Below are 11,854 nucleotides of genomic sequence, written 5' to 3'. Positions count from 1 at the left end.
TGTCCGTAAAGCGTTCGACAACGTGTCGCACGCATCTTTACTGACCAACCTCTCCCAGATAAATGTAGGCACCCGCACCAACTATATTGCCCACTTTCTCCACAACCACACGCCAGAACTCCACATTGGAGACCTCGGCGGCTACAAAGTCACCATGGGCACCCGGTGGACACCACAGGTAGCAGTCTTGTCCCCGGTACCTTGTCCCGAGCATTCGCATTGCTCGCTCAGAACGCCGGCGCGCCTCCCAATCGGCTCGCCTAGAACGCCAGCACGCGTCCCGCTCGGCTGGCCCGGAACGCAACCGCACGACGCCGCGAATGCTTCGAGCGAGGCCCAAGAGAGGACCCAGAGACGCCGACGAAACGAGACGCGACGGAAAAGCCCTCCCAAATCTGCAGATCCGCCGGACCTCCTACCTATCAACGACCGTTGTCTTGATGTAGTATTAGTCACTTCTTGTATTCTTGTATCCTTAAATAAACCAGTTCACTTTGTTCGAGAAGAATCCTGCCACTTCCTGCTAACAATATTGCCCACTTTCTCCACAACCACACGGCATAACTCCACATTGGAGACCTCGGCGGCGAAAAAGTCACATTGGGCACCCGGTGTACACCACAGGGAGCAGTCTAGTCCACGGTACCTCCTTAACATCACTATGCGAGGCCTCGCCTCCCTTCTGGGCACCATACCCCATATCGAACGCTCACTATACGCCGACGATATCACCCTCTAGACCAACTCTGGCTCGGACGGGGAGATACAAGATTCACTTCAGCAGACAATCGACACTGTCCACGATTGTGTGCAGGCAAACGGTCTTATTTTCTTGCCCACCAAATTCGAACCGTTGGTCATCCAGGATAAGCATGTTTGCCGACTAGTCCCCGACCCCTATGAGTCGATCGCGCTCCACATCGACGCCCACCTCATACCTACCGTGCAGACCATCCGCGTGTTAGGCATGCTTTTGCAGAACAACACGCAGAAATCGGAAGCCATCCAAGGCCTTCGAACCACCGCCTACCAGATCAACGGCCTCATCGGCCACATCGCCACTCGCCGCAGAGCCATGCGGGAGACCGACCTCTGCCGCTTCACACAAGCCTTCCTTCTTAGTAGAATTGTAAGTTCTTACCTCTATTACCACCTGCCCTGCAAAGATGAAGAGCCGGTAAATAGCGTCATCCGCTCGGCGTACAAGACGGCAATGAGACTCCCCTCTTTGCCTGCATGCAGCGTCTGCTATAGCTCGGAGATACACAACACCCTCACAGAGATTATCGATGCCCACAACACTGCCCAGATACACCGCCTTTCTCGCACGAAATATGGTCCTTACATTTTCGACAATCTTAACAACAACCCTATAGGTGACATCCACCACACTCCTCCCCTTCCAACTGGAGCCTATAGGCGGCTGATAGTCAAACCCATGGCCAAGAGCACGTTGCTCTTCCGCCACGATACGCACCTCCAACGGAAGGCGCAGGCTCTGGACAACACGTACTCCACCGACGAGCACGCCATGTACGTGGACGCGGCGAAGTGCGACTCCAACACATGCGCCGCCTGCGTAGCCACTCCGACCCCCACCCTCATAAACGCCGCCACATTGCGCTAACACTCTCCCACCGCTGCCGAAGAGTTCTCAGTCGCGCTGGCCATCGCAGATCCCCGTACGCGCACGATTCTCAGTGACTCTAAACGAGGCATTCAAAATTTCTCGACGAACTCAATTTGTCTCCCTGCCACACAAATGCTCCGCGCCCGCACTCTCGACCACGCTGTAAGCTTAGTGTGGGCACCTGCGCACGCGGGGAACTCCGGGAACGAAGGGGTCGACCGTATTGCCCGAGGTTTAACCAACCGGGCAGCCGGCCCCTTTGAACCCGTATGTATCTCGCCGAGACCCCCTATCCTATGCGGCCGTCACCAACCTTTACACGGACACAAGACTCGTTTCCCACCTCCCCACCCCGACCACGACCGAGCGCAAGCCACCTTGCTTCGAAGACGGCAGACCAATTCTAATCTCGGTCCTTCTAGAGTATACCTCATCACTGACGGGGAATCCGACCCCGATTGTCCTAATTCCGACCATGGTGCGTTTGCCACTCGGGCACACATACTCTGGAGTTGCGACGTTAATCCGCCTCACAAACGTTATTGCCAGCTCCCTCATCCGACGGTTTGGTACAACTTCTCGCAAGACCAGACAAGAATACACAACTCGGACTCCTCTCGCGTGCTCAAGAAGTTGCGCCCCCCTCCCTGGTGGGCAACACTCAGTCCACCTGCCCTAACTCCAAACCCTCAAGTGGAAACTAAAGTTCTCTCTCTCCTCTGTGGAGCCATACGCCGTCGGCGTTCATTGTGTTCATTGACGTTGGTGTTGACAACGTTTTGTGCTCCGATCATTCTAAGAAAAGAAAGTGGGCCTGAATCGAGCGTATAGATGCGTAGGGTGATGCGAGAGAAATGTGCGCTGCATGCATTGACAACGTTGTTCAAGAAACGCGGCGCTGAAGCCATAGACTGTCGACTTTCACCGTGTTCAGTGGCATGGGCGTTGACAATGTTTTGCACTTCGATCATTTTAAGAAAAGGAAGTACACATAACTAGCTCCATGGGTCTGTGGACGTCTGATTCGCGCTTGTACTTACGTGAGTGATGAGAGAGAGACGTGGGTGCCATGCGTTAGAGCTCATAACGGTGAGCGACTCTCGCGATCGACCATTAACTGCCACGTACCAGGGTGGCAGCGTTAAGGGGCACTTTAATGTCGATATGGAGAAACAGGAATTTCGTACCACTTATGCCAGTGAACATCCCGTTCCTCTCGCTCGAGACGCATTCCACGGCTGTGCCAACCTCGTGAAATACATGCACAGACCTCGTCTTTGAAAACCAGGCATTGTTGCAGCAAGTCGTGCATATATCCATCTATTTCTCCGAACACAAAGCGTCCTTCATGACAATCAAGAAAGTTTAGTGGAGTGTTTCCTGAAGAAAGAAAATCTGTGAAAAATAACAATTTATCTGTAATTGCAAACGCATGCTTTGTACCCGCCTCAATCTATCGTAAAACTGAGACAACGGATCAGCTGCGCTGAAACTTCGCATTAGGAAGTAACGTAATTGTGGGCAATTTTTTGTACCGCCAGCTGCACTAGCCTAGCAGAAGAGCCATTCGCGGTGCCTGCTGAAGGCCACTACTGCGCATGCGCCGTTACCAAGGATATCGGCACCAAAGACACTATGGCGGCGCCGCTGTGACTGTCAATCATAAGAAAAGGATCAGAAAATCGTGGTCTAGGTGGGAATCCAACCCTGGCCGCCGGCGTGCGACAGAGGACTACTGCTGCTCTTCCAAGAAACCTTCTTTTTTTCTTTCATGGTGCTTGTTTTATATGGTTATATACAGAGAGGATATATATGCACGCAAATCTATTTAGAGAGCACCTCGATAGGCGCTATGAGGTACAAACTTGATAGAAACATAACAGTACTAAAAGGCCGGCAAAGTCGTAGAATGCATCAGGAGACGAAGCCAGACCGAGGTCAGCTGACGGCACCATCCAGCGGTGCCTGGAATAGGAGCAACCGACCGTTGCGGATGGACTCATCTGACCAAACAAAAGCACTTGTGCTAGAGCTAAATGAAGGTGTCCTATCCTATCCTATCCTATCCTATCCGGTAAAAAGTCCATTTCTTCCCAAATGTCCGTTTCCTCCAGCGCCATTCGACTAAAATGAATTCTGGGTGGCTCAAAGCTCCGGTCACGAAGGCGCGTTTTGCAAGGATATGAAGCCCAATCAAAGGAATCATATCATAGGGTTCCGAGTCAGGTTGGCAAACAACAAGGTAGCGCACTGAAGGAATTTAGGAGAAAATCTTTCTGTAGCGTCCTCAGCAGCATATCCCAAAACAAAAACGCGTCTTTGCAGATTATAAAACAATGTTAATTTGTTTACAGGCACATCGCACAAGGGGCTGTTTACAGAAGACACAAAATTGTTTTTCCTATCAAGCCACGCGTTGACAGGTAGAGTTTCGGTGTGTAATTTATAGAAAAATGTTTTGGTGCAAGAAGAAATTGGCGTTTTTCGCACTAGCTTTAAAACACCATGACACACAAGCCCAAAGTAGACATAACGATACAGTGGGCGGGAGAAAAGCGTCGTTGTGAATTCCTTGCAGAGATTTTTGTGCGAAACAGAATATCAGTACTCATTTGAAAATTGAACTGTCAAGCACTGCACGGAAGCATGAACTTCCTGCATAAAGCCTAGTAAACAGGCGCGTTCAGTAAAATTGGATGAAACTACTAAGTTCGGAAGAAGAGTAATAAAGTTAACGTGGAAGAATGCTCTCATAATCGGATGGGAACAATTACGAAAAAAAAACAAAACGGGCAACAAACTCTCTGGCATAGCTACAGGTGCTCTAGGCCAAGTCCTATTGCACAACCAGGCCTCAAAAAGGTTATCACAGCCGCATGGGTTCAAATATGCAAATCAAATAAACGTCGGTAATATACGGTGGAAACGCTGTATGTAATGCCTGGTGCAGTGAAGGACCCGGAGTACGTTAGAAATTCTTGTTGCCAGAAAGGTGTTGCAAGCTTGGGGTCGACCAAAAATTGGAATCCGATGCGGGGCAAAAGTCTCGGCATAACTTTCAACGGTCGGAACTCGCTCTTTCCAGCAATGCGCACATGGTTTGAAGGCGTGCAGTGGAACACAAAGATATTTAGAAGGCACACAAGACCAATCTATTTCGGGTGTGCAGGGGCGGAGTTGTGCCCCATGAACCAAGCAATAGGCCAGAAGTTTTGGAGCAATTTGTTTGAGCACCAGAAACGATGCTAAACCAATCTACCGTGGACACCACATCATACGTGCTGGGCTTGTCAATGCAGAAAAATGCAAGATCGTCAGCATACGCTAGCGAATTGACTTCATTACCCAAAACAGGGAACCCATGGATATTACTGTTACGCAAAACGCTCAAAAAAAGCGGTTCCAGTTAAAGAGCAAAACGCAAAGGAGACATCGGACACCCTTCCTTCACCGAAGAGCGGATTGGTACGTGGTTCCAGAGCTGGCCATTAATAATTGATCGTGTTGAACAGCTGCAGTAGGAAAGTTGCACCCCGTTATAGTACAGTCGACCACACGTTTGTTCGCTCTAGAAGTGAAAACAGAAATTTATGGCGAACACGGTATATGCTTTCGCAAGGTCGATCTGAACCACAGCAAGCTGCTCATGAGAACTGGAGTAATACTCGTATTCAAGAATGGTCCGCGCAGTGCGAACACTACTTTGAATCGAGTGGCCTCTGAAACCACACATCTGATGAGATCCAATCAGTACCGACATTGCAAATTGCAGGCGATTTGATAACATTTTAGAAAAAATTTGAAATTCACATTTGCAAATGGATTGGACCTATAATCAACGGAACGCAGTTTTCCTTCATCAGTAGTATTCGGAATTAGCACTGCGCGGCGTTTTGTAAATGATTAAGCTAGGGCTCCTATATCGAGCCCCGCCGTGAAGACCCACAGCAGGACAGGAGTAAGAATACGTTTAAAAGCCTTGTATAATTCGCCTGGAATTCTCTCAGGACCAGGCAGTTTTAAGACAAGTAATTGATCAATTGCATATTCTACCTCTTCCTGAGTGGAAGAGCCGCTAATAACAGAACAATCGTCACCTGATAAAGGGCTCGCTAAGGTGCGGAAGCCAGAAAAAATTTGCTAATCATGCGCATCAGGAGAAGCACTTAACAAGTCTGTATAATAATCGACAAATACGGACATCACCCCTTTGTACTGGCCACTAGCTGTCATTGGACATCATTCACGAAATAAACTTTGCACTCGCGAGACGGCTCTCATCAAGCAAAGCCGGTCGTGTCGGGTACCCACACTGCAAATCACGCTTGGTACGAGATCTAACAGGGGCACCCACGTAGCGTTCTGCATCAAATCTTTGTAAATCACTTTTGGGATTACCAAATTCATCTGTATATAAGCCAGATCCTTCCCATTCCAATTCATACTGGTTGTAAAAATTTTTCCTTAGTGTCTACTCCTGATATTTGCTGCAAAACGTCCTCAAGAAACCGCTTTCTATAGTTGCAGCACGCACGTCCTGCTTAAACATTTCTCAAGAGGCGAACGGCATCTTGCTCGAGAAACAGGATTCCAGTTGAGAGCGGACACAATTGACAAATTCTTAATCATTAATTGCTGATGAGTTTAGCGCCGAATTTGGCCTAAATTTTGAACAATCACTGCCTCCGAGGCGAGGAACCAACATATAGTGAACAGAGAATGAAACTGGTATAGTGTCACAGACCAATCCTCGCAAGATAAGTACGAAAGATGCATAAATTCGATTTAGGCGAGCGTGAGAATGGCCCTTAATTCGTGTGAATAAGCGGGAACCTGGACATGAAGCTGCGGTATCAATGGGCCCAGCATCTTTCGTAACAAGAGAAAAAAAAATACACCACTCCTATCTCTGGGTGTATCAGGACCGGCACAATCAACTGGGTCGCACACACAATTAAAGTCACCCATCAGCACAACGTGCCAGTCACAGTCCAGTAAGCTGGCTATGCATTCAAAAAGACTAATGCGCTGTGGCACAGTAAAAAATGCATTGACATTAATTAGTCGCCTTGGCTTTCCATAGAGCAGAAAATCGCAGCATAGCAACCAGCCCTCATTACCGACATTGTAGGTGAAGCCCTAAGAAGGAAGTGTCTAGCGCAGAAACGAACAGCAACCCGCCGAAAAGCTCAAAGCATGTATCTTCCTCACCTCGGTATCTTCCTTACTTTCATTTTTCGTCTGCTGGACGGCGATAACATCAAGGTGCCTGCTGCAGAAGAGGCGGCGGAGTTGGATCTGCCTCTGTCGAGACCTGCGGTAACGTACATTCAGGTAGGCGGCTTCGCCGTCTACCGAGAGGCACATGGAACAGTAGTATTCGCCAAGCCACTGACATTATGAAGCGAAATAAAGGCGCGGATAGTGAATGAACAGTTCTTAAAACAGCAGTTTCGAGATCTTTATTAAAGCAGAGCCCTCTAGGCTATGAGTACGTCAGTCTAGGCGGCTCTGATTAAGGCCTACATGAGTAATTATGAGCATGTTAATTACAGTTCTCGCAATCAAGCGAGTACCAAATTGCCTCCGATTCCGATAAATTTCCTCCGTGCTTGGCGAGTAGTAGAGGCGCCATCATGCGGCACAAGCTGAAAACTCTCGCAATGTACGGCGCTGGCCCAGCTGATGGCGGACCAGGCAAAGCTTCCGCGCCGCGTGAAAACGAAGCAACGACGGCTAAGCGGACCCGCCGCGGTGGCTCAGTCGTTAAAGCACTCGTCTACCGAGCCGGAGTACCCGGGTTCGAACCCGACAGCAACGGCCGCGTTTCGATGGAGGCGGAACACAAAAGGCGCCCGTACCCTGTGCGATGTCAGTGCACGTTAAAGATCTCCGGGTGGTCGTAATTATCCCGGAGCCCTCCACTACGCAACCTCTTCCTCTCTTGCTTTCTTTTGAAGCGGAAAGCTTCACTAGGCTAGTCAACACCGCGCTTCGCCTGAGTCACCCCTGGGCGCCGCCGTGGCGCGCGCACGTCGCCACTTCTCCTCCTCGCCACCGTTTTACCCCTCGCCGCTGCCGCGCGGTCGCCGCCGCCGTGCCAAGAGGAGAAGGCTCTTTCGTAAGGCGTTGCGAGAATGCGTGAGCGGCGGCGGCAGCCGTAGAAGAGGCGCAGACATTTGCCATGGAAGAAGGAAAAGAAGACCCAGAAGAGGTAGCGAGGGAGTTGGCTCAAAAGCAGCGAGCATATGGAAAGTGCAAGGCTAGACAGGCGGCTGAAACACCAGAAACACAAGAGGCACGCCTTGCTAAACGGCGGCAAAAGGACGCTGAATTGCGGCGTTTCGCTGCGGCAGCTGAGAGTGGCCAGGTGAGCGAACACTGTACTTCGGGAGACGTCGAGCGGTTTAGAAGGAAATGAAAACGCCAGAGCTAAACGAGCATCTGTTTGACGTTTTGCTGCAGCTGTGCGCAGTACGCATCTGAAAGGAGGAGTATATAAGGCGCTCTGGCCCATAGAACAGGCGCAGACACTCGCCATGGAAGGAGAAGAAGCAACAGTCGGACGGCGCAGAAGCACCAATCCAGAAGTGGTAGCTTGGGAGTTTGCTGAAAAGCAGCGAGACCTTTTCGCTTCGAGATATCCAGGCTTAACCTTAGCTAAGCCATAGCCAATTTTTTCTTCCTTTCTTTTACTCCCACCTTCCTCTCTTCCCTTTCCTTACGGGTTGGTTGGCTGGTTGCGACTGAGAAAAGGATGGAAAGGAAAAGTGCACTGGCCTGCCAACTGGCTCAAACCGAGCCACCACGGCTGCCACGTGCAGATAGAAGAGTGTTGAAAGATAAGAGGACAGCGTAAAAAAGACAGCAAAGACGCGTGTCGCAACAACCGCGTCCGCCGGCACGGACGCTGGCTGAAAAAAAAATGACTGTGGCTTAGCTTGGTTAAGCCCGGTAATTGCGAAAGCAATATCCGTAGCTACGCCATGGTTGAGCTGGTAGTGTAGCTGGTGGTGGAGCTTGTGGTTAGACTTGTGGCGATGCATCGGTTATAGAATCCAATACAATTAAATCATATCCCCAATCCAATCCTATCCAATCCAATTCAATCCGAAGTAGGGCCCCCGGTTATTGCGGCAGACGGCATAGCAGAGATCAAGCTAAAGGCCAATGGTAGCTACCGCGCCCTCGCCACGCGAGGAGCTGAAATTGAAAGTAGTATTGCTTTCGCAATAAAAAAAAATAGATACACGGCCGCAGTCCGAAGGCTGCAGTTCAGGTGTCCGCCAGGATCTGGGTGACTGATACTGCGCCATTTTCTCTCCTCAAAAAACCAATTTCACAACGGCTATGCAGGTAGCGGAGACACCCGAAGAACGAGTGGAACGTCTCACGAAGAGACGCCACCAAGCTGCTGATAGGATAGGATAGGATAGGATGAACTTTATTATTGCGAAGCAATACTACTTTCACTTTCATCTCCTCGCGTGGCGACGCCGCGGTAGCTACCATTGGCCTTGAGCGGCGCGAATAGCGGTGTGACGTCACAGTTGCAAGAGCAGGGCTCCAACTTGTGCCGTCGCGAGGCGAGGCCGCGCGTGGTGGCTGCTGCCTAACTCCTGCCCCTGCCGCGCGCGACGTGGATTGGATTGGATTGGATTGCATAACCGATGCATCACCAGCTGAACCATGGCGTAGCTACGGATATTGCTTTCGCAAATACCGGGCTTAACCAAGCTATGCCACAGCCATTTTTTGCTCTATTTTACAAGTTATTACGGTCGACAGAGGTCCGCGCCCCTATTCGAGGGCACCGCTGAGCTTGGTTGCTCGCTTGAAATGGATGACCAGTTCTCTCTGGAGAACCGCTAAGCCGCTGGAGAGCTAACTATCCCACAGTTCCGCACTCGGATTTTGTATTCTATGGAAAGCCTCGTTTCTTTTGCATTCCGACGTGATATGATATAGGGTGGGTTTCGCCCCACACCATGGGCATATGTCCCTGTACTAATCCGGGTACATTTTGCTTAGTATATGTAAGTTCGCAAAGGTTCCCGTTTGCAGTTGCCGCCAGTATACTGCTTCGTGTTGATTTAAAAGGTTTTGTGGGGGAGGATACTTTGCCCTCATTCCTCTGTAATAATTCAATATCTGCGAATACTCCGGGACTACCCGGGAGAACTCCTCATGGGCCGCGTGTTGAAGCGCTCGGTTCGTGTGCTCGCGAGCTATTTCGACGGCCTTCTGGTTGCCCTCGATCCCAGTGTGTCCCGGTATGCAGAAAATAGTGTGTCTGACTGGTTCTTTGGGAAAGTCTGCGCGAAGAAGAAAGCGAAGTGCTTTCCGACTGATTCTGCCGTTCATATAGTTACGGCATGCCTCTTTGTAGTATTACAATCTGCGGAACGACTACGGCGTGTCCCTATCGAAATGTTAGTGGATTGAAGTGCTATCGCTACATATACCGTTTTTTTTGCTGGTTTACTGGGGTTTAACGTCCCAAAGCAACTCAGGCTATGGGAGACGCCGTACTGAAGGGCTTCGGAAATTTCTTCCACCTGGGGTTATTTAACGTGCACTGAGATCGCACAGTACACGCGCGTCAAGAATTTCGCCTTCATCGAAATTCAGCCGCCGCGGTCGGGATCGAACGCGCGTCTTTCGGGCCAGCAGCCGGGCGCCGTAAACACTGAGCCACCGCGGCGAGTATTGGAAATGTGCGTCGTAGTGACCCCAGAATGGTAAGGTCTCGAATTAGCTTAGAACTGAAGAAGAAAGAGAAAAAAGTTGTGGAACGGAAGCCCATTAACGAGGTAGTGGTAAGAAGGCAAGTACAGAAATTCAGGATACTGTTGCAAAACAGATGATCGGTTCTAAATGAGGAAGACGGCCTTAATGTAAAGTCAATTAACGATAGTCTCACAGCTATGATCACGAAATGCGCCGTCGAAGTAAGCGGTAGGAAGGTTCGATAGGATGCGGAATGAATGAATGAATGAATGAAAAACTTTATTGTATAAGGGTTCTTTCTCGCAGCATAGGTGGAGCCCTCAGTCCAGGGCCGCAGTGGCCTTTGCAGTCTTGCAAGCCCTGTCGATCAGCTTGAGCTGCTCTTGACGCTTCGAGCAGGACAACGCAGCCTCCCACTGCTCCGGTGTTGGTGTGTTGTTTATCGGCGCTGCCTGCATTTTCTGACAGGCCCATGTAACGTGGTAAAGCGTTGGGTGTTCACCGCATAGCGGGCATTTGTTGGCATATGTGGAAGGATAGATTTTGCTGAGTAAACACAGATTGGGGTATCTATTAGTCTGCATTTGTCTCCAAACAACCGACTAATCTCTACTAAGGTCTTTGTAGGGAGGAGGGTAGGTCCTACGGAGGGCTCGTTGGTGGTCTAAGATGACTGCATATCGTCTAGTGACTGCGTCCAGTTGCTCTTCGGTGCGCGCCTCCCGGTTGGCGTACGCTCGGGCATTGGCGTCCGTACGTTGGTTCCCTTTGACAGCCTCATGGCCTGGTGTCCACGTGATGAAGCACCTCGTAAAAGTGATTGTCCTCGCCTTGAGTATGTGAATGGCTGCAGTGGATATGCGTCCACTGCTGTATCTTCTGCACGCCTCTTGCGAGTCTGTAATGATGTGTGCATGGGGCTCGTCACTCTGCTGGGTGATGGCGAGTGCAATTGCTGCTTCCTCAGCCTCGAGGATGTTGTTGGTTTTTATCGAAGCGCTGTTGGTTTCACTGAGCTGGTGATCCACAACGCTGGCTACCGAGCCGTATCGGTGTCTGTATGTTGTTGCGTCAACGTATAATACGTCTTTTGCCCCGGTGAAGCTTCTTTCGTGGAATTCAGATCTTGCCTTTCTTCTCGCCTTATGTATATCTGGATGCATGTTTTTTGGAATCGGACTGATCTCAATGATCCTCCTGATTTCATTTGGAACGCTCGCTATGCTATTGATTTCTTTCAAAGCGTCCTTCATGCCGAGCAACCGCAGCGTGTTTCGGCCTGTTGCGGACAGCATCAGTCTTCTTTTCTGCGCGCGAAGGTGGGCCTCGATATGTTCTTGTACTGTGTTGTTTATGCCCAGTTTAAGGAATTTCTCCGTCGAAGTGTTGACCGGCAGTCCGAGAGCGCATTTGTATGCTTTTTAAGAATTGCCTCTAACTGCTCCTTTTCTTGCTCAAGCGGTGTTTGGTAGGGGACGCCGTATAAGATCCTAC

At 50.1% G+C, this 11,854-nt stretch overlaps 1 pseudogene; it reads right to left on the bottom strand.

Moving 5' to 3' along the window:
* Positions 1-10,680: 10,680 nt before the first annotated feature.
* LOC149361319 (uncharacterized) lies at positions 10,681-11,523 on the bottom strand (annotated as a pseudogene).
* Positions 11,524-11,854: the final 331 nt, after the last annotated feature.

This window comes from Amblyomma mixtum, chromosome 2 (genome assembly GCF_055824585.1).
Source record: "Amblyomma mixtum isolate Tamu chromosome 2, ASM5582458v1, whole genome shotgun sequence".
Lineage (NCBI taxonomy): Eukaryota > Metazoa > Arthropoda > Arachnida > Ixodida > Ixodidae > Amblyomma > Amblyomma mixtum.
This window is presented reverse-complemented; position numbering and strand designations above follow the sequence as displayed.